We start from the raw sequence: 22,193 nt of genomic DNA, 5'->3' as shown, positions 1-22,193 counted from the left end.
TGTTCTGTCTAGTGTTGATAATTTTAATAGTCTATTAATATTCCCCCTTTATCATGTCCATTCATTCACAGCTCGATCATGTCACCCCTATTTCTTCTTCGTCATCGTTCTAGAGAATGTAATTTAAGCTTTGACAATCTTTCTTGAAGGATCGTTTATGTATAGGGCAAAAAATAATATGAAAAAACTGCTATCAGTCGTTTATATGAAAAACAGAGCCCTGGGCATTGGCGATTTCAATGCGTGTTCAGTAGTAAACCAATATTGACCTTAACCACATACACGTCTCACATTCGCTCAAAACATACCTCCCACACCTTGCTGTTGCATATAACAAATAAAAAAATCTCATTCAGTAAAGCAAGCCTCTCATGTTTTAAAATAAGGCCTTCTGCGGCGCGAGGAGCGCTAAATGTGGATCCCAGGAGGTTCACACATAAGTGTGAACTCTTAATCTAGCTTAATACCTCACCTATACTCTGTGCTTCATCAAAGTTGATGTTCAGCTACAATAGCTCGTATTTTCGCTCATTGCTTATATTTTCTGTTATTCATAAACCCGATCAAACCATCCTAACCTAACCTATCCTAACTTATTATATATAACAAACAAATACATTCTACAGACCAGTTATTGTTGTTGTTTAGTGACATCGTGAAAAGCGACCTCAGGTATAGGGATAAGGTATTGATGGTCATTAGCATATAGGTGTGAAGGTATTACAGTACCTTACTGGTCAACTATGTATGACGTCACCAGACAACCAATGCGACCTTTGGCGTCCTACTGGCATGTGTATTTAATGTTATTATTCAAAAATGACTAGACTAACCATCCCCACCTAACCTAATCAGAGGACTAAGAATATACATTTTAGTCATCCACAACTGTAATCATTATTCAGTGATAAGTTCAAAAGTATAACAGAAGCCCAAATGTCGTACTGCAATTTAAGCAGAATCGTACATCTGGCAGCATAGCAGGTGAGCTGAACATAAGAATAAAGGTAACTGCAAAAGTCCTATTGGCCCATACGAGGCAGCTCCTATATATTTCCACCCAATCTCATTCATATTCATGTCCACCCTATGCTTAAAGCAACCAAGGGAACCCACTTAAAGTATTAGTGTACAATAATAGTTTTAATAAATAGCTGTCATTCTAGTTTTATACACAACAGCAATTATGAAACCCTATAGCTAGATATTCTACTATAATCCACAAGTAGCCACCACACATCTGACAGCACAGCGGATTAGTAGCTGTGTTCATAGGCTAGTCAACTGTCCTCACATCCATCAAATAGCTATCCAAATGTCGCACCTCAATTCATCCATCTAGCAACTCAGCTGGATGCTAGCCACTATATTCATAAGCTAATCATTTCTACACCTCAAAAAATCCTAGTCTTGCTACGCAAATCAGGTAACTTGTTTCTAAACCATCAGTCGCAAGTACAAGCATACAAACCTACTCATACTCCACAACCTATACATTCATAGGGAATAGCCTAGTTTTTTGCCACCATTTCCCCATTAATCAGATGTAATTTATGCCATGCACACAGAAAATACAGCATCTACACACCAAATATGCCATTTATGCACAAAATATATTATTTACACTCAAAATATGCCATCACACCAAAATATGTCATTTATAGACAAAAATATAACATTTACATGCAAAAATATGTCAGTTGGACATGAAAATGTAGCATTTACACAATATTGCATGGACACTCTAGAGTATGACATTTACACAAAGTACAGTATTGTGCACAAATATATCAAAATGCTTATGCATTTAGACAATCAAAAATGCGCTTTCACTAAAATTACACAATTTCACAAACATAATTTCACAAAATACCGACACATTGTCTCATAAACCAAAATACACTTACACCATGAAGATCTATTTTATCAGATTACAGAGCTTACACAAAATACACAATTTGCACACAAAAATACAGTTGCACCAGTTCCACGTCACGAAATTAAAAACACAACTTGCATAAATGCAGTATTAGTACAAAATTATTATAAAACACATACAATTATTGCACAATTTGTGTAATTATTGTACATCTTTGCACAATTAATACAAGAAAACTTGCTATATAATTTCTCGACTTGCACAATGACAATAATTACACAAAGGTATAAATAAACAATTCGTCCATATGCAATTACACAACATGCGCAATTAATAAACAACTTTCACAAATATTACACATCTTTCATAATTATTACACAACTTTCACAAATACATATCTAGCTCAAATACGTACAATACATAACTACCCCAAATATGAAAATACACAACTGGCATAAAACACGATTTACACAAATACAATTGCGACATTTACACAACTTGTTCAAAAATAAAATCAATACACAACTGAACAATACATAACTAGCACATATTCATTAAATACACAACTAGAAAATTTCCACAAATACATATACAATTAATACATACAACTTGCACAAAACAATACACAATTTATAGAAATATAATCAATACATAATTGCAATAATCATACGACTTATGCAAAATATATAATCTACACAATCAATACACAAGTATATTAATTGTGCTATATATGTACAAATACAAACACAACCAACTGGGTCAAACAATACACAATTTGCAAGATATTTTTCTATGTATATTTAGGACATTAATTACAATATGCTGAGTTTAACCAACTCCCCAAAAATCAGAATTTCACATATTAAAAAGGTACATATGACTTCCGATGAGCGCTATTATTAACACATTCATTTTCCATTAATATTTCAACATTATCAGTGCTAAACTATTCATCTAACACATGTCCATTGTTTGTAATACATTCCTTGTTACATCCTCTCCAATCAGGCCACCCATATACATTTATGCAAACCATCTAACAGTCTTATTTATTCTAGCCTTAGTTATGTTAGGTTTGGTGAAGTCAGTATTGTATATGATAATTTTAAGAAAATTTGCTAAATCTTATCAAAAATGCATGCGATCAAAACCTAAATTCATCAAAATCTAAAAAAAAAAAAATATACTTATACTTCACAAATTTACCTAAATTCAACCTAGTAAAATCTAAACTAACAAAATATGAGCATCCCATATCCTCACATACAAGCCTATAACACCTCTGTCTATACATTACATGAGTTGGCCATATAGCTCGAACCCCAAATAGGAAAATTTACAGTATTTCATAAACATGCTAGGTCATGGCCCCTAAGATATTATATGTATATGTCCTTCCCTACACGACCTCATCTAACCTGACCTAGCATATCCAAACCTGGATTTGGTTAAAGTTGGCGAAATTTATGCTATGCCACCTAAATATGACCTAATTTAAGGCAATTTCCACCAAATATACCCAAATGTTGTGTATCATACCATCACCAAAGCCCATTTTACCTACATTTTCTCCTATTCCATCCTACCCTACACAACCTCATCTAACATATCCTAGCATATCCAAACCTGGATTTGGTTAAAGTCTGCGAAATTTAAGCTATTCCACATAAATTCGACCTAATTTAAGACAATTCCCGCCAAATATCCCCAAATGTTGCGTATCACAGCAATGCCAAAGCCCATTTTTACCTACATTTTCTCCTATTCCATCCTACCCTACGCAACCGTACCTAACCTATCCTACCATATCCAAACCTAGATTTGGTTAAAGTCTGCGAAATTTAAGCTATTCCACATAAATTCGATCTAATTTAAGGCAATTCCCACCAAATATCCCCAAATGTTGTGTATCACAGCACTGCCAAAGCCTATTTTTACCTACATTTTCTCCTATTCCATCCTACCCTACGCAACCTTACCTAACCTATCCTAGTATATCTAAACCTAGATTTGGTTAAAGTCGGCGAAATTTAAGTTATCCCATATAAATTCAACCTAATTTAAGGCAATTCCCACCAAATATCCCCAAATGTTGCGTATCACTGCACTGCCAAAGCCTATTTTCACCTACATTTTCTCCTATTCCATCCTACCCTACGCAACCTTACCTAACCTATCCTAGCATATCCAAACCTAGATTTGGTTAAAGTCGGGGAAATTTAAGTTGTCCCATATAAATTTGACCTAATTTAAGACAATTTCCACCAAATATACCCAAAAATGTTTTTGGAACATAGCACGGCCAAAGCTCATTTTAGCTGAGTTTTCACCTGTTCCAACCTGCCCTAGACAACCCTATCCAGCCTCTCCTGGCATATCCAAAGTCAGATTTGCTTATAGTTGGCAAAATTTATGCCTTTCCCACCTAAATTTAACCTAATTTAAGCCAATTTCCACCGTATATACCCAAATGTTTTGTATCTTAGCATAGCCAAAGTTCATTTCACCCAAGTTTTCACCTATTCCATCTTACCTTACACAGCCTTACCTAACCTAACCTAGCATATCCCAAGCTAGATTTGATTAGAGTTCGTGAAATTTATGCTTACTCACCTAAATTCAGCCTAATTTAAGACAATTTCTACCCAATATACCCAAAATGTTTTGTTACATAGCTCAGCCAAAGACCATTTTAGCCGAGTTTTCACATATTCCAACCTACCCTACATAGCCTTACCTATCCCTGACCTAGCAGATTTGATTAAAGTTGGGGAAATTTAAGCTATCGCCATCAAATTGGAGACAATTTCCACCAAATATGCCTAAATGTTGTGTATCATAGCACAGCCAAAACCCATTTTACCCACATTTTCACCCATTCCATCTAAACCTGGACCTAGCCTCTGATACTACATATACTCAGAGAAGTGATGTTTTTGGATATGAACCTAAATGCCCGTGCCTAACCTGCAAGAGTCTTGGAGCTTTGTTGAATATTTCTTCAAAAACTGAAGTTTTGGATATGAACCTATCCGCACTGTGCCTAACCTGCTAGGATCTTTGTTGAACATTGTACCCATATTCATAGAAAAGTGATGTTTTGGATATGGACCTAACAGCCCCTCTCCTTTAAAACTTGGAACTGTGTTCAATATTGTAGATATAGTGTTGGGTATGTGTTTTGTTTTTACACATCAACCCAACCGTCCTGGACCTAACCTCCCTTCATCTAACTTCAAATTTATCGTAAATATGGAAGGACGTGTTGTTTGTTGGTTCAACATTGCATCATACTCGTAGCATATTTTTTTTTCACATAATTCAACCATCCTCAACCTAACCTCTATTACCTGGGGGAGGGAGGTTAATGGAAAATATGATAATAATGGGAATTTTCTCTACATCAGTTCAACTTAACCATCCTTAACCTAACCTTAGTTAGAAAGGGATATAACTCACCAAAACTATTTAATTACCATTTACCTTATTTTCCTTATCCTAACCCATAACCAGAGGGTTTAGACCCCCCTTTACCTCGAAATTAGAGTACAGGGTTAAATTAGGGAATGTTAGGTTTATGTGTGAAAATATATTCCTACCTTAAATATATAGTATAATTTTGAAGTTAAGGTGGGTCTAAACCCTCTGGTTATGGGTTAGGATAAGGAAAATAAGGTAAATGGTAATTAAATAGTTTTGGTGAGTTATATCCCTTTCTAACTAAGGTTAGGTTAAGGATGGTTAAGTTGAACTGATGTAGAGAAAACTCCCATTATTATCATATTTTCCATTAACCTCCCTCCCCCAGGTAATAGAGGTTAGGTTGAGGATGGTTGAATTATGTGAAAAAAAATATGCTACGAGTATGATGCAATGTTGAACCAACAAACAACACGTCCTTCCATATTTACGATAAATTTCAAGTTAGATGAAGGGAGGTTAGGTCCAGGTCGGTTGGGTTGATGTGTAAAAACAAAACACACCCAACACTATATCTACAATATTGAACACAGTTCCAAGTTTTAAAGGAGAGGGGCTGTTAGGTCCATATCCAAAACATCACTTTTCTATGAATATGGTTACAATGTTCAACAAAGATCCTAGCAGGTTAGGCACAGTGCGGATAGGTTCATATCCAAAACTTCAGTTTTTGAAGAAATATTCAACAAAGCTCCAAGACTCTTGCAGGTTAGGCACGGGCATTTAGGTTCATATCCAAAAACATCACTTCTCTGAGTATATGTAGTATCAGAGGCTAGGTCCAGGTTTAGATGGAATGGGTGAAAATGTGGGTAAAATGGTCTTTGGCTGAGCTATGTAACAAAACATTTTGGGTATATTGGGTAGAAATTGTCTTAAATTAGGCTGAATTTAGGTGAGTAAGCATAAATTTCACGAACTCTAATCAAATCTAGCTTGGGATATGCTAGGTTAGGTTAGGTAAGGCTGTGTAAGGTAAGATGGAATAGGTGAAAACTTGGGTGAAATGAACTTTGGCTATGCTAAGATACAAAACATTTGGGTATATACGGTGGAAATTGGCTTAAATTAGGTTAAATTTAGGTGGGAAAGGCAAAAATTTTGCCAACTATAAGCAAATCTGACTTTGGATATGCCAGGAGAGGCTGGGTAGGGTTGTCTAGGGCAGGTTGGAACAGGTGAAAACTCAGCTAAAATGAGCTTTGGCTGTGCTATGTTCCAAAAACATTTTTGGGTATATTTGGTGGAAATTGTCTTAAATTAGGTCAAATTTATATGGGATAACTTAAATTTCCCCGACTTTAACCAAATCTAGGTTTGGATATGCTAGGATAGGTTAGGTAAGGTTGCGTAGGGTAGGATGGAATAGGAGAAAATGTAGGTGAAAATAGACTTTGGCAGTGCTGTGATACGCAACATTTGGGGATATTTGGTGGGAATTGCCTTAAATTAGGTTGAATTTATATGGGATAACTTAAATTTCGCCGACTTTAACCAAATCTAGGTTTAGATATACTAGGATAGGTTAGGTAAGGTTGCGTAGGGTAGGATGGAATAGGAGAAAATGTAGGTAAAAATGGGCTTTGGCAGTGCTGTGATACGCAACATTTGGGGATATTTGGCGGGAATTGTCTTAAATTAGGTCGAATTTATGTGGAATAGCTTAAATTTCGCAGACTTTAACCAAATCCAGGTTTGGATATGCTAGGATATGTTAGATGAGGTTGTGTAGGGTAGGATGGAATAGGAGAAAATGTAGGTAAAATGGGCTTTGGTGATGGTATGATACACAACATTTGGGTATATTTGGTGGAAATTGCCTTAAATTAGGTCATATTTAGGTGGCATAGCATAAATTTCGCCAACTTTAACTAAATCCAGGTTTGGATATGCTAGGTCAGGTTAGATGAGGTCGTGTAGGGAAGGACATATACATATAATATCTTAGGGGTCATGACCTAGCATGTTTATGAAATACTGTAAATTTTCCTATTTGGGGTTCGAGCTATATGACCAACTCGTGTAATGTATGGACAGAGGTGTTATAGGCTTGTATGTGAGGATATGGGATGCTCATATTTTGTTAGTTTAGATTTTACTAGGTTGAATTTAGGTAAATTTGTGAAGTATAAGTATATTTTTTTTTTATAGATTTTGATGAATTTAGGTTTTGATCACATGCATTTTTGATAAGATTTAGCAAATTTTCTTAAAATTATCATATACAATACTGACTTCACCAAACCTAACATAACTAAGGCTAGAATAAATAAGACTGTTAGATGGTTTGCATAAATGTATATGGGTGGCCTGATTGGAGAGGATGTAACAAGGAATGTATTACAAACAATGGACATGTGTTAGATGAATAGTTTAGCACTGATAATGTTGAAATATTAATGGAAAATGAATGTGTTAATAATAGCGCTCATCGGAAGTCATATGTACCTTTTTAATATGTGAAATTCTGATTTTTGGGGAGTTGGTTAAACTCAGCATATTGTAATTAATGTCCTAAATATACATAGAAAAATATCTTGCAAATTGTGTATTGTTTGACCCAGTTGGTTGTGTTTGTATTTGTACATATATAGCACAATTAATATACTTGTGTATTGATTGTGTAGATTATATATTTTGCATAAGTCGTATGATTATTGCAATTATGTATTGATTATATTTCTATAAATTGTGTATTGTTTTGTGCAAGTTGTATGTATTAATTGTATATGTATTTGTGGAAATTTTCTAGTTGTGTATTTAATGAATATGTGCTAGTTATGTATTGTTCAGTTGTGTATTGATTTTATTTTTGAGCAAGTTGTGTAAATGTCGCAATTGTATTTGTGTAAATCGTGTTTTATGCCAGTTGTGTATTTTCATATTTGGGGTAGTTATGTATTGTACGTATTTGAGCTAGATATGTATTTGTGAAAGTTGTGTAATAATTATGAAAGATGTGTAATATTTGTGAAAGTTGTTTATTAATTGCGCATGTTGTGTAATTGCATATGGACGAATTGTTTATTTATACCTTTGTGTAATTATTGTCATTGTGCAAGTCGAGAAATTATATAGCAAGTTTTCTTGTATTAATTGTGCAAAGATGTACAATAATTACACAAATTGTGCAATAATTGTATGTGTTTTATAATAATTTTGTACTAATACTGCATTTATGCAAGTTGTGTTTTTAATTTCGTGACGTGGAACTGGTGCAACTGTATTTTTGTGTGCAAATTGTGTATTTTGTGTAAGCTCTGTAATCTGATAAAATAGATCTTCATGGTGTAAGTGTATTTTGGTTTATGAGACAATGTGTCGGTATTTTGTGAAATTATGTTTGTGAAATTGTGTAATTTTAGTGAAAGCGCATTTTTGATTGTCTAAATGCATAAGCATTTTGATATATTTGTGCACAATACTGTACTTTGTGTAAATGTCATACTCTAGAGTGTCCATGCAATATTGTGTAAATGCTACATTTTCATGTCCAACTGACATATTTTTGCATGTAAATGTTATATTTTTGTCTATAAATGACATATTTTGGTGTGATGGCATATTTTGAGTGTAAATAATATATTTTGTGCATAAATGGCATATTTGGTGTGTAGATGCTGTATTTTCTGTGTGCATGGCATAAATTACATCTGATTAATGGGGAAATGGTGGCAAAAAACTAGGCTATTCCCTATGAATGTATAGGTTGTGGAGTATGAGTAGGTTTGTATGCTTGTACTTGCGACTGATGGTTTAGAAACAAGTTACCTGATTTGCGTAGCAAGACTAGGATTTTTTGAGGTGTAGAAATGATTAGCTTATGAATATAGTGGCTAGCATCCAGCTGAGTTGCTAGATGGATGAATTGAGGTGCGACATTTGGATAGCTATTTGATGGATGTGAGGACAGTTGACTAGCCTATGAACACAGCTACTAATCCGCTGTGCTGTCAGATGTGTGGTGGCTACTTGTGGATTATAGTAGAATATCTAGCTATAGGGTTTCATAATTGCTGTTGTGTATAAAACTAGAATGACAGCTATTTATTAAAACTATTATTGTACACTAATACTTTAAGTGGGTTCCCTTGGTTGCTTTAAGCATAGGGTGGACATGAATATGAATGAGATTGGGTGGAAATATATAGGAGCTGCCTCGTATGGGCCAATAGGACTTTTGCAGTTACCTTTATTCTTATGTTCAGCTCACCTGCTATGCTGCCAGATGTACGATTCTGCTTAAATTGCAGTACGACATTTGGGCTTCTGTTATACTTTTGAACGTATCACTGAATAATGATTACAGTTGTGGATGACTAAAATGTATATTCTTAGTCCTCTGATTAGGTTAGGTGGGGATGGTTAGTCTAGTCATTTTTGAATAATAACATTAAATACACATGCCAGTAGGACGCCAAAGGTCGCATTGGTTGTCTGGTGACGTCATACATAGTTGACCAGTAAGGTACTGTAATACCTTCACACCTATATGCTAATGACCATCAATACCTTATCCCTATACCTGAGGTCGCTTTTCACGATGTCACTAAACAACAACAATAACTGGTCTGTAGAATGTATTTGTTTGTTATATATAATAAGTTAGGATAGGTTAGGTTAGGATGGTTTGATCGGGTTTATGAATAACAGAAAATATAAGCAATGACCGAAAATACGAGCTATTGTAGCTGAACATCAACTTTGATGAAGCACAGAGTATAGGTGAGGTATTAAGCTAGATTAAGAGTTCACACTTATGTGTGAACCTCCTGGGATCCACATTTAGCGCGCCTCGCGCCGCAGAAGGCCTTATTTTAAAACATGAGAGGCTTGCTTTACTGAATGAGATTTTTTTATTTGTTATATGCAACAGCAAGGTGTGGGAGGTATGTTTTGAGCGAATGTGAGACGTGTATGTGGTTAAGGTCAATATTGGTTTACTACTGAACACGCATTGAAATCGCCAATGCCCAGGGCTCTGTTTTTCATATAAACGACTGATAGCAGTTTTTTCATATTATTTTTTGCCCTATACATAAACGATCCTTCAAGAAAGATTGTCAAAGCTTAAATTACATTCTCTAGAACGATGACGAAGAAGAAATAGGGGTGACATGATCGAGCTGTGAATGAATGGACATGATAAAGGGGGAATATTAATAGACTATTAAAATTATCAACACTAGACAGAACATGAAACAATGGACATAAATTGGAATAAGTTTTAGATTTAGATTTAGGAAAAAGACCTGGGTAAATACTGGTTCTGTAAACAGGGTTTGAAGTCATTTCTTATGTTATTATTATGTAATCTTAGCTATAAAATGATCTTAGACAATGGGAAACAGTATGGCAATACCTTATTGAGAAAAACAAGCTTATAATGGTTAATGCCATGGCACATTAGGCTTGACAGAAGGTAGCATTTGAATCCCCCTTTGCTATAAATATTGAAAATGGGAATAATTACACTGTAACAGAAAACGGACTTATACAGGGAAAATGAAGACGGGGGTGACGTCATTGACCATTAGAGATGCCTGTGCATGGGTTGCTCAGGTAACGAAATATGATGGGGCCAGGAGCCAGCCTTTTAATCCCCAGGTAAGTTGATGACGTCATTGACCATTGGCTATGCCTGTGCATGGGACCGGCCATGAAATAAAATTTGAGAAAACCCAGGGGCCATAGACCGTGCTTGGGAAAATATTCAAGAAAACCCAGGGGCCATAGACAGTGCGTGGGAAAATATTTGAGAAAACCCAGGGGCCATAGACCGTGCCATAGAGGGACCTTTTAATCCCATTGGGCGAAAATTTCAGGAGAGTAGAAGCAATCACTCGCCGGGGCAACGAAAATTAACCGGGCCTACGAGGGGCCAAAGCCTAATGTAACGAAAAACACCCGAGCCATAGAGGGGCCAAAGCCTAATGTAACGAAAAACACCCGGGCCTACGAGGGGCCAAAGCCTAATGTAACGAAAAACACCCGGGCCTACGAGGGGCCAAAGCCTAATGTAACGAAAAACACCCGGGCCTACGAGGGGCCAAAGCCTAATGTTACGAAAAACACCCGGGCCTACGAGGGGCCAAAGCCTAATGTAACGAAAAACACCCGGGCCTACGAGGGGCCAAAGCCTAATGTAACGAAAAACACCCGGGCCTACGAGGGGCCAAAGCCTAATGTAACGAAAAACACCCGGGCCTACGAGGGGCCGTCGAAAAAAGCAAAACGGCCCCTCGTAGGCCCAGTTTACACTACTCACAACGGGTACACACACACAGGACCACAACGGGTACACACACACAGGACCACCACGGGTACACACAGGACCACCACGGGTACACACAGGACCACCACGGGTACACACACACAGGACCACCACGGGTACACACACACAGGACCCACCACGGGTACACACACACAGGACCACCACGGGTACACACACACAGGACCACCACGGGTACACACACACAGGACCACCACGGGTACACACACACAGGACCCACCACGGGTACACACACACAGGACCACCACGGGTACACACACACAGGACCACCACGGGTACACACACACAGGACCACCACGGGTACACACACACAGGACCACCACGGGTACACACAAACAGGACCACCACGGGTACACACAAACAGGACCACCACGGGTACACACACACAGGACCACCACGGGTAACAACACAGGACCACACGGGTACACACACACAGGACCACCACGGGTACACACACACAGGACCACCACGGGTACACACACACAGGACCACCACGGGTACACACACACAGGACCACCACGGGTACACACACACAGACCACCACGGGTTACACACACACAGGACCACCACGGGTACACACACACAGGACCACCACGGGTACACACACACAGGACCACCACGGGTACACACACACAGGACCACACGGGTACACACACACAGGACCACCACGGGTACACACACACAGGACCACCACGGGTACACACACACAGGACCACCACGGGTACACACACACAGGACCACCACGGGTACACACACACAGGACCACCACGGGTACACACACACAGGACCACCACGGGTACACACACACAGGACCACCACGGGTACACACACACAGGACCACCACGGGTACACACACAGGACCACCACGGGTACACACACACACAGGACCACCACGGGTACACACACACAGGACCACCACGGGTACACACACACAGGACCACCACGGGTACACACACACAGGACCACCACGGGTACACACACACAGGACCACCACGGGTACACACAGGACCACAACGGGTACACACACACAGGACCACCACGGGTACACACACACAGGACCACCACGGGTACACACAGGACCACCACGGGTACACACACACAGGACCACAACGGGTACACACAGGACCACAACGGGTACACACAGGACCACCACGGGTACACACACAGGACCACCACGGGTACACACACACAGGACCACCACGGGTACACACACACAGGACCACCACGGGTACACACACACAGGACCACCACGGGTACACACACAGGACCACCACGGGTACACACACAGGACCACCACGGGTACACACACACAGGACCACCACGGGTACACACACACAGGACCACCACGGGTACACACACACAGGACCACCACGGGTACACACACACAGGACCACCACGGGTACACACACACAGGACCACCACGGGTACACACACACAGGACCACCACGGGTACACACACACAGGACCACCACGGGTACACACACACAGGACCACCACGGGTACACACACACAGGACCACCACGGGTACACACACACAGGACCACCACGGGTACACACACACAGGACCACCACGGGTACACACACACAGGACCACCACGGGTACACACACACAGGACCACCACGGGTACACACACACAGGACCACCACGGGTACACACACACAGGACCACCACGGGTACACACACACAGGACCACCACGGGTACACACACACAGGACCACCACGGGTACACACACACAGGACCACCACGGGTACACACACACAGGACCACAACGGGTACACACACACAGGACCACAACGGGTACACACAGGACCACCACGGGTACACACACAGGACCACCACGGGTACACACACAGGACCACCACGGGTACACACAGGACCACCACGGGTACACACACACAGGACCACCACGGGTACACACAGGACCACCACGGGTACACACACACAGGGCCACCACGGGTACACACACACAGGACCACCACGGGTACACACAGGACCACCACGGGTACACACACACAGGACCACCACGGGTACACACACACAGGACCACCACGGGTACACACAGGACCACCACGGGTACACACACACAGGACCACCACGGGTACACACACACAGGACCACCACGGGTACACACACACAGGACCACCACGGGTACACACACACAGGACCACCACGGGTACACACACACAGGACCACCACGGGTACACACACAGGACCACCACGGGTACACACACAGGACCACCACGGGTACACACACACAGGACCACCACGGGTACACACAGGACCACCACGGGTACACACACACAGGACCACCACGGGTACACACACAGGACCACCACGGGTACACAACCCACGGTACACACACAGGACCACCACGGGTACACACACACAGGACCACCACGGGTACACACACAGGACCAGGACCACCACGGGTACACACACACAGGACCACCACGGGTACACACACACAGGACCACCACGGGTACACACACACAGGACCACCACGGGTACACACACACAGGACCACCACGGGTACACACACACAGGACCACCACGGGTACACACACACAGGACCACCACGGGTACACACACACAGGACCACCACGGGTACACACACAGGACCACCACGGGTACACACACACAGGACCACCACGGGTACACACACAACACAGGACCACCACGGGTACACACACACAGGACCACCACGGGTACACACACACAGGACCACCACGGGTACACACACACAGGACCACCACGGGTACACACACACAGGACCACCACGGGTACACACAGGACCACAACGGGTACACACACACAGGACCACCACGGGTACACACACACAGGACCACCACGGGTACACACAGGACCACCACGGGTACACACACACAGGACCACAACGGGTACACACAGGACCACAACGGGTACACACAGGACCACCACGGGTACACACACAGGACCACCACGGGTACACACACAGGACCACCACGGGTACACACACAGGACCACCACGGGTACACACACAGGACCACCACGGGTACACACACAGGACCACCACGGGTACACACAAGACCACCACGGGTACACACACACAGGACCACAACGGGTACACACACACAGGACCACAACGGGTACACACAGGACCACCACGGGTACACACACAGGACCACCACGGGTACACACACAGGACCACCACGGGTACACACAGGACCACCACGGGTACACACACACAGGACCACCACGGGTACACACAGGACCACCACGGGTACACACACACAGGGCCACCACGGGTACACACACACAGGACCACCACGGGTACACACAGGACCACCACGGGTACACACACACAGGACCACCACGGGTACACACACATAGGACCACCACGGGTACACACAGGACCACCACGGGTACACACACAGGACCACCACGGGTACACACACACAGGACCACCACGGGTACACACACACAGGACCACCACGGGTACACACACACAGGACCATCACGGGTACACACACACAAGACCACCACGGGTACACACAGGACCACCACGGGTACACACACAGGACCACCACGGGTACACACACACAGGACCACCACGGGTACACACAGGGCCACCACGGGTACACACACACAGGACCACCACGGGTACACACAGGACCACCACGGGTACACACACACAGGACCACCACGGGTACACACACACAGGACCACCACGGGTACACACACACAGGACCACCACGGGTACACACACACAGGACCACCACGGGTACACACACACAGGACCACCACGGGTACACACACACAGGACCACCACGGGTACACACACACAGGACCACCACGGGTACACACACACAAGACCACCACGGGTACACACACACAGGACCACCACGGGTACACACACACACAGGACCACCACGGGTACACACACACAGGACCACCACGGGTACACACAGGACCATCACGGGTACACACACACACAAGACCACCACGGGTACACACAGGACCACCACGGGTACACACACAGGACCACCACGGGTACACACACAGGACCACCACGGGTACACACACACAGGAGCACCACGGGTACACACACACAGGAGCACCACGGGTACACACACACAGGAGCACCACGGGTACACACACACAGGACCACCACGGGTACACACACACAGGACCACCACGGGTACACACACACAGGACCACCACGGGTACACACACACAGGACCATCACGGGTACACACACACAGGACCACCACGGGTACACACACACAGGACCACCACGGGTACACACACACAGGACCACCACGGGTACACACACACACAGGACCACCACGGGTACACACACACAGGACCACCACGGGTACACACACACAGGACCACCACGGGTACACACACACAGGACCACCACGGGTACACACACACAGGACCACCACGGGTACACACACACAGGACCACCACGGGTACACACACACAGGACCACCACGGGTACACACACACAGGACCACCACGGGTACACACACACAGGATCACCACGGGTACACACACAGGACCACCACGGGTACACACACAGGACCACCACGGGTACACACACACAGGATCACCACGGGTACACACACAGGACCACCACGGGTACACACAGGACCACCACGGGTACACACACACAGGACCACCACGGGTACACACAGGACCACCACGGGTACACACAGGACCACCACGGGTACACACACACAGGACCACCACGGGTACACACACACAGGACCACCACGGGTACACACACAGGACCACCACGGGTACACACAGGACCACCACGGGTACACACAGGACCACCACGGGTACACACAGGACCACCACGGGTACACACAGGACCACCACGGGTACACACAGGACCACTACGGGTACACACACACAAGACCACCACGGGTACACACACAGGACCACCACGGGTACACACACAGGACCACCACGGGTACACACACACAGGACCACCACGGGTACACACACACAGGACCACCACGGGTACACACACACAGGACCACCACGGGTACACACACAGGACCACCACGGGTACACACACACAGGACCACCACGGGTACACACACAGGACCACCACGGGTACACACAAGTAGTGTAAACCGGGCCAATGACCGGCAATTTTAATTTTTTCCCATGCCGGTCATTGGCCCCGGGCCAATGACCGGCAATTTTGATTTTTTCCCATGCCGGTCATTGGCCCCGGGCCAATGACCGGCAATTTTGATTTTTTCCCATGCCGGTCATTGGCCCCGGGCCAATGACCGGCAATTTTGATTTTTTCCCATACCGGTCATTGGCCCCTGGGTTTTTCGAACTTTTTTTCCCATGCCGGTCATTGGCCCCTAGGTTTTACGAACTTTTTTTCTCCATGCCAGTCATTGGCCCCTGGGTTTTTCGAACTTTTTTTCCCATGCCGGTCATTGGCCCCTGGGTTTTTCGAACTGTTTTCACCATGCCCCTGGGTTTTACGAACTTTTTTTCTCCATGCCGGTCATTGGCCCCTGGGTTTTACGAACTGTTTTCACCATGCCGGTCATTGGCCCCTGGGTTTTACGAACTGTTTTCACCATGCCGGTCATTGGCCCCTGGGTTTTACGAACTGTTTTCACCATGCCGGTCATTGGCCCCTGGGTTTTACGAACTGTTTTCACCATGCCGGTCATTGGCCCCTGGGTTTTACGAACTGTGTTCACCATGCCGGTCTATGGCCCCTGGGTTTTACGAACTTTTTTTCTCCATGCCGGTCATTGGCCCCTGTCATTTTCGCTCAAGGGGATTAAACGGCCGCCTTCAGTCATCCCCAAATTTCGTTAGCTTAGTGACCCTGCACAGGCATGTTAAAGGGGATTAAAAAGCCGGTCATTGGCCCCAGGGTTTTCTCGAATTTTCTTTCATGGCCTAACCCATGCACAGGCATAGCCAATGGTCAATGACGTCATCAACTTACCTCGGGATTAAAAGGCCGGCTCCTGGCCCCATCATATTTCGTTACCTGAGCAACCCTGCACAGGCATCGCTAATGGATAATGACGTCACCCCCGTCTTCATTTTCCCTGTATAAGCCCGTTTTCTGTTACAGTGTAATTATTCCCATTTTCGATATTTATAGCAAAGGGGGATTCAAATGCTGCCTTCTGTCAAGCCTAATGTGCAATGGCGTTAATCATTATAAGCTCGTTTTTCTCAATAAGGTATTGCCGTACTGTTTCCCATTGTCTAAGATTACATAATAATAACATAAGAAATGACTTCAAACCCTGTTTACACAACCAGTATTTACCCAGGTCTTTTTCCTAAATCTAAAACTTATTCCAATTTATGTCCATTGTTTCATGTTCTGTCTAGTGTTGATAATTTTAATAGTCTATTAATATTCCCCCTTTATCATGTCCATTCATTCACAGCTCTATCATGTCACCACTATTTCTTTTCCTTTCTAGAGAATGTAATTTAAGCTTTGTCAATCTTTCTTCAGAAATTGCTTATTGAGCATAGGGCAAAATAAAAATGAAAACTTACTATCTTTCATTTGTATGAAAACAATCCCCTGCCGGGCGTAGTAACTTCAATGCCATTTCAGTACTAATCCAATATTACTGTATAAACTAACAGTACCCTGCCAGGCATGGTGACTTCAATGCGATTTCAGTACTAATCCAACATTACTGTATAAACTAACAGTCCCCTGCCAGGCATTGTAACTTCAATGAAAAGCAAGCCTCTCATGTTTTGAAATAAAGCCTTCGTTTCTGACGTCATCATCCCTAATGTGGCGCGAGGCGCGCTAAATGCGGATCCCAGGAGGTTCACACATAAGTGTGAACTCTTAATCAGGCTCAATACCTCACCTATACTCTATGCTTCATCAGAGTTGATATTCAGCTACAATAGCTCTTATTTTCGCTCATTACTTATATTTTCTGTTATTCATAAACCCGATCAAACCTTCCTAACCTAACCTAACCTAACATATTATTTATAACAAACAAATACATTCTACAGAACAGTTATTGTTGTTGTTTAGTGACATCGTGAAAAGCGAGCTCAGGTATAGGGACAATGTATTGATGGTCATTAGCATATAGGTGTGAAGGTATTACAGTACCTTACTGGTCAACTATGTATGACGTCACCAGACAACCAATGCGACCTTTGGCGTCCTACTAGCATGTGTATTTGATGTTATTAATCAAAAATGACTAGACTATCCATCCCCACCTAACCTAATCAGAGGTATAAGAATATACATTTTAGTCGTCCACAACTGTAATCATTATTCAGTGATAAGTTCTAAAGTATAACAGAAGCCCAAATGTCATACTGCAATTTAAGCAGAATCGTACATCTGGCAGCATAGCAGGTGAGCTGAACATAAGAATAAAGGTAACTGCAGAGGTCCTATTGGCCCATACGAGGCAGCTCCTATATATTTCCACCCAATCTCATTCATGTCCACCCTATGCTTAAAACAACCAAGGGATCCCACTTAAAGTATTAGTTTACAATAATAGTTTTAATAAATAGCTCTTATTCTAGTTTTATACACAACAGCAATTATGAAAACCCTATATCTAGATATTCTACTATAATCCACAAGTAGTTACCACACATCTGGCAGTACAGCGGATTAGTGGCTGTGTTCATAGGCTAGTCAACTGTCCTCACATCCATCAAATAGATATCCAAATGTCGCACCTCAATTCATCCATCTAGCAACTCAGCTGGATGTTAGCCACTATATTCATAGGCTAATCATTTCTACACCTCAAAAAATCCTAGTCTTGCTACGCAAATCAGCTTACTTGTTTCTAAACCAACACTCGCAAATACAATCATGCATACCTACACATACTTCAAAACCTATGCATTCATAGAGAATAGCCTAGTTTTTGCCACCATTTCCCCATTAATCAGATGTAATTTATGCCATACACACAGAAAATCCAGCATTTACACACCAAATATGCCATTTATGCACAAAATATACTATTTACACTCAAAATATACCATCACATAAAAAAATATGAGATTTTCATACAAAATATGTCAGTTGCAAACAAAAATATACCATTTACACAATATTGCATGTACACTCAGAGTATGACATTTACACAAAGTACGGTATTTTGCACAAATATATCAAAATGCTTATACATTTAGACAATCAAAAATGCGCTTTAACTAAAATTACACAATTTCACAAACGTAATTTTCACAAAATACCCACACATTGTCTCATAAACCAAAATACAGTTACACCATAAAGATCTATTTTATCAAATTACAGAGCTTACACAAATACACAATTTTCACACACAAATACAGTTGCACCAGTTCCACTTCAACAAATTAAAAACACAACGTGCATAAATGCACTATTATCACAAAAATTATTACACAGTTTGTGTAATTATTTTACATCTTTGCACAATTAATACAAGAAAACTTGCTATATAATTACTCAGCTTGCACATTGACAATCAATACCCAAAGGTAAAAATAAACAATTCGTCCATATGCAATTACACAACATGCGCAATTAATACACAACTTATACAATATTACACATCTTTCTTATTTATTACACACAACTTGCACAAATGCATATCTAGCACAAATACGTACAATACATAACTACCCCAAATATGAAAATACACAACTAGCATAAATACACGATTTACACAAATACAATTGCGACATTTACAAAACTAGCTCAAAAATATAATCAATACACAACTTACCAAAATATGAACAATACATAACTAGCACATATTCATTAAATACACAACTATGCAATTTCCGCAAATACACATACAAAAACATATACAATTAATACAGACAACTTGCACAAAACAATACACAATTTATAGAAATATAATCAATACATAATTTCAATAATCATACAACATATGCAAAATACATAATCTGCACAATTAATACACAAGTATATTAATTGTGCTATATATGTACAAACACAACCAACTGGGTCAAACAATACACAATTTGCATGATATTTTTCTGGGTATATTTAGGACATTAATTATAATATGCTGAGTTTAACCAACTCCCCAAAAGTCAGAATTTCACATATAAAAATGTTTCTTATAACTTCCAATGAGCTCAATATATAACACATTCTTTTTCCATTAAGATATCAACATTATTAGTGCTAAACTATTCATCTAACATATGTCCACTGTTTTTATGTCTTATTAATACCTTCCTTGTTGCATTCTCTCCAATCAGACCACCATATTTATGTATTTATTCAAACCATCTAACAGACTTATTTGTTCTAGCCTTAGTTATGTTAGGGCAGGTGGGGTTAGGTGGAGTCAGTATTTTCTATGATAATTTTAGACAAATTTGCTATATCTTATCAAAATGCATCCTGTTAAAACTTAAATTCATCTAAATCTATCAAAAATATACTTATACTACGCAATTTGACTAAATTCTACCTAGCTAAACTTACTAAATATGAGCATCCCATATCCTCACATACAAGCCTATGTCGCCTCTGTCCATACATTATATGAGTCTGTCATATAGCACGAACCCCAAATAGGAAAATTTACACTATTTCATAAACATACTAGTTCATTACCCTAAGATATTATATATGTCCTTCCCTACACGACCTCACCAAACCTGACCTAGCATATCCAACCCTGGATTTGGTAAAAGTTGGCGAAATGTATGCTATGCCACCTAAATTTCACCAAATTTAAGGCAATTTCCACCAAATATACCCAAATGTTGTGTATCATAGCATCGCCAAAGCCCATTTTCACCTATTCCATACTATCCTACACAACCTCACCTAACCTGACCTAGCATATCCAAACCTGGATTTTGTTAAAGTCGACGAAATTCATGCTATGTCACCTAAATTTGACCAAATATACCCAAATGTTTCATATCACAGCACTGCCAAAGCCCATTTTTACCTACATTTTCTCCTATTCCATCCTACCCTACGCAACCTTACCTAACCTATCCTAGCATATCCAAACCCAGATTTTGTTAAAGTCGGCGAAATTTAAGCTATCCCACCTAAATTCTAACTAATTTAAGGCAATTCCCACCAAATATATCCAAATGTTCTGTATCACAGCACTGCCAAAGCCCATTTTTACCTACATTTTCTCCTATACCATCCTACCCTACGCAACCTCACCTAACCTATCCTAGCATATCCAAACCTAGATTTGGTTAAAGTAGGCGAAATTTAAGTTATCCCATATAAATTTGACCTAATTTAAGACAATTTCCACCAAATATACCCAAAAATGTTTTGGAACATAGCACGGCCAAAGCTCATTTAGCTGAGTTTTCACCTATTCCAACCTGCCCTAGACAACCCTACCCATCCTCTCCTGGCATATCCAAAGTCAGATTTGATTATAGTTGGCGAAATTTATGCCTTTCCAACCTAAATTTTACCTAATTTAAGCCAATTTCCACCGAATATACCCAAATGTTTTGTATCTAGCATAGTCAAAGTTTATTT

Source organism: Procambarus clarkii, chromosome 44, assembly GCF_040958095.1.
Source record: "Procambarus clarkii isolate CNS0578487 chromosome 44, FALCON_Pclarkii_2.0, whole genome shotgun sequence".
NCBI classification, from domain to species: Eukaryota; Metazoa; Arthropoda; class Malacostraca; order Decapoda; family Cambaridae; genus Procambarus; species Procambarus clarkii.
Note: the sequence above shows the minus strand (reverse complement) of the source record.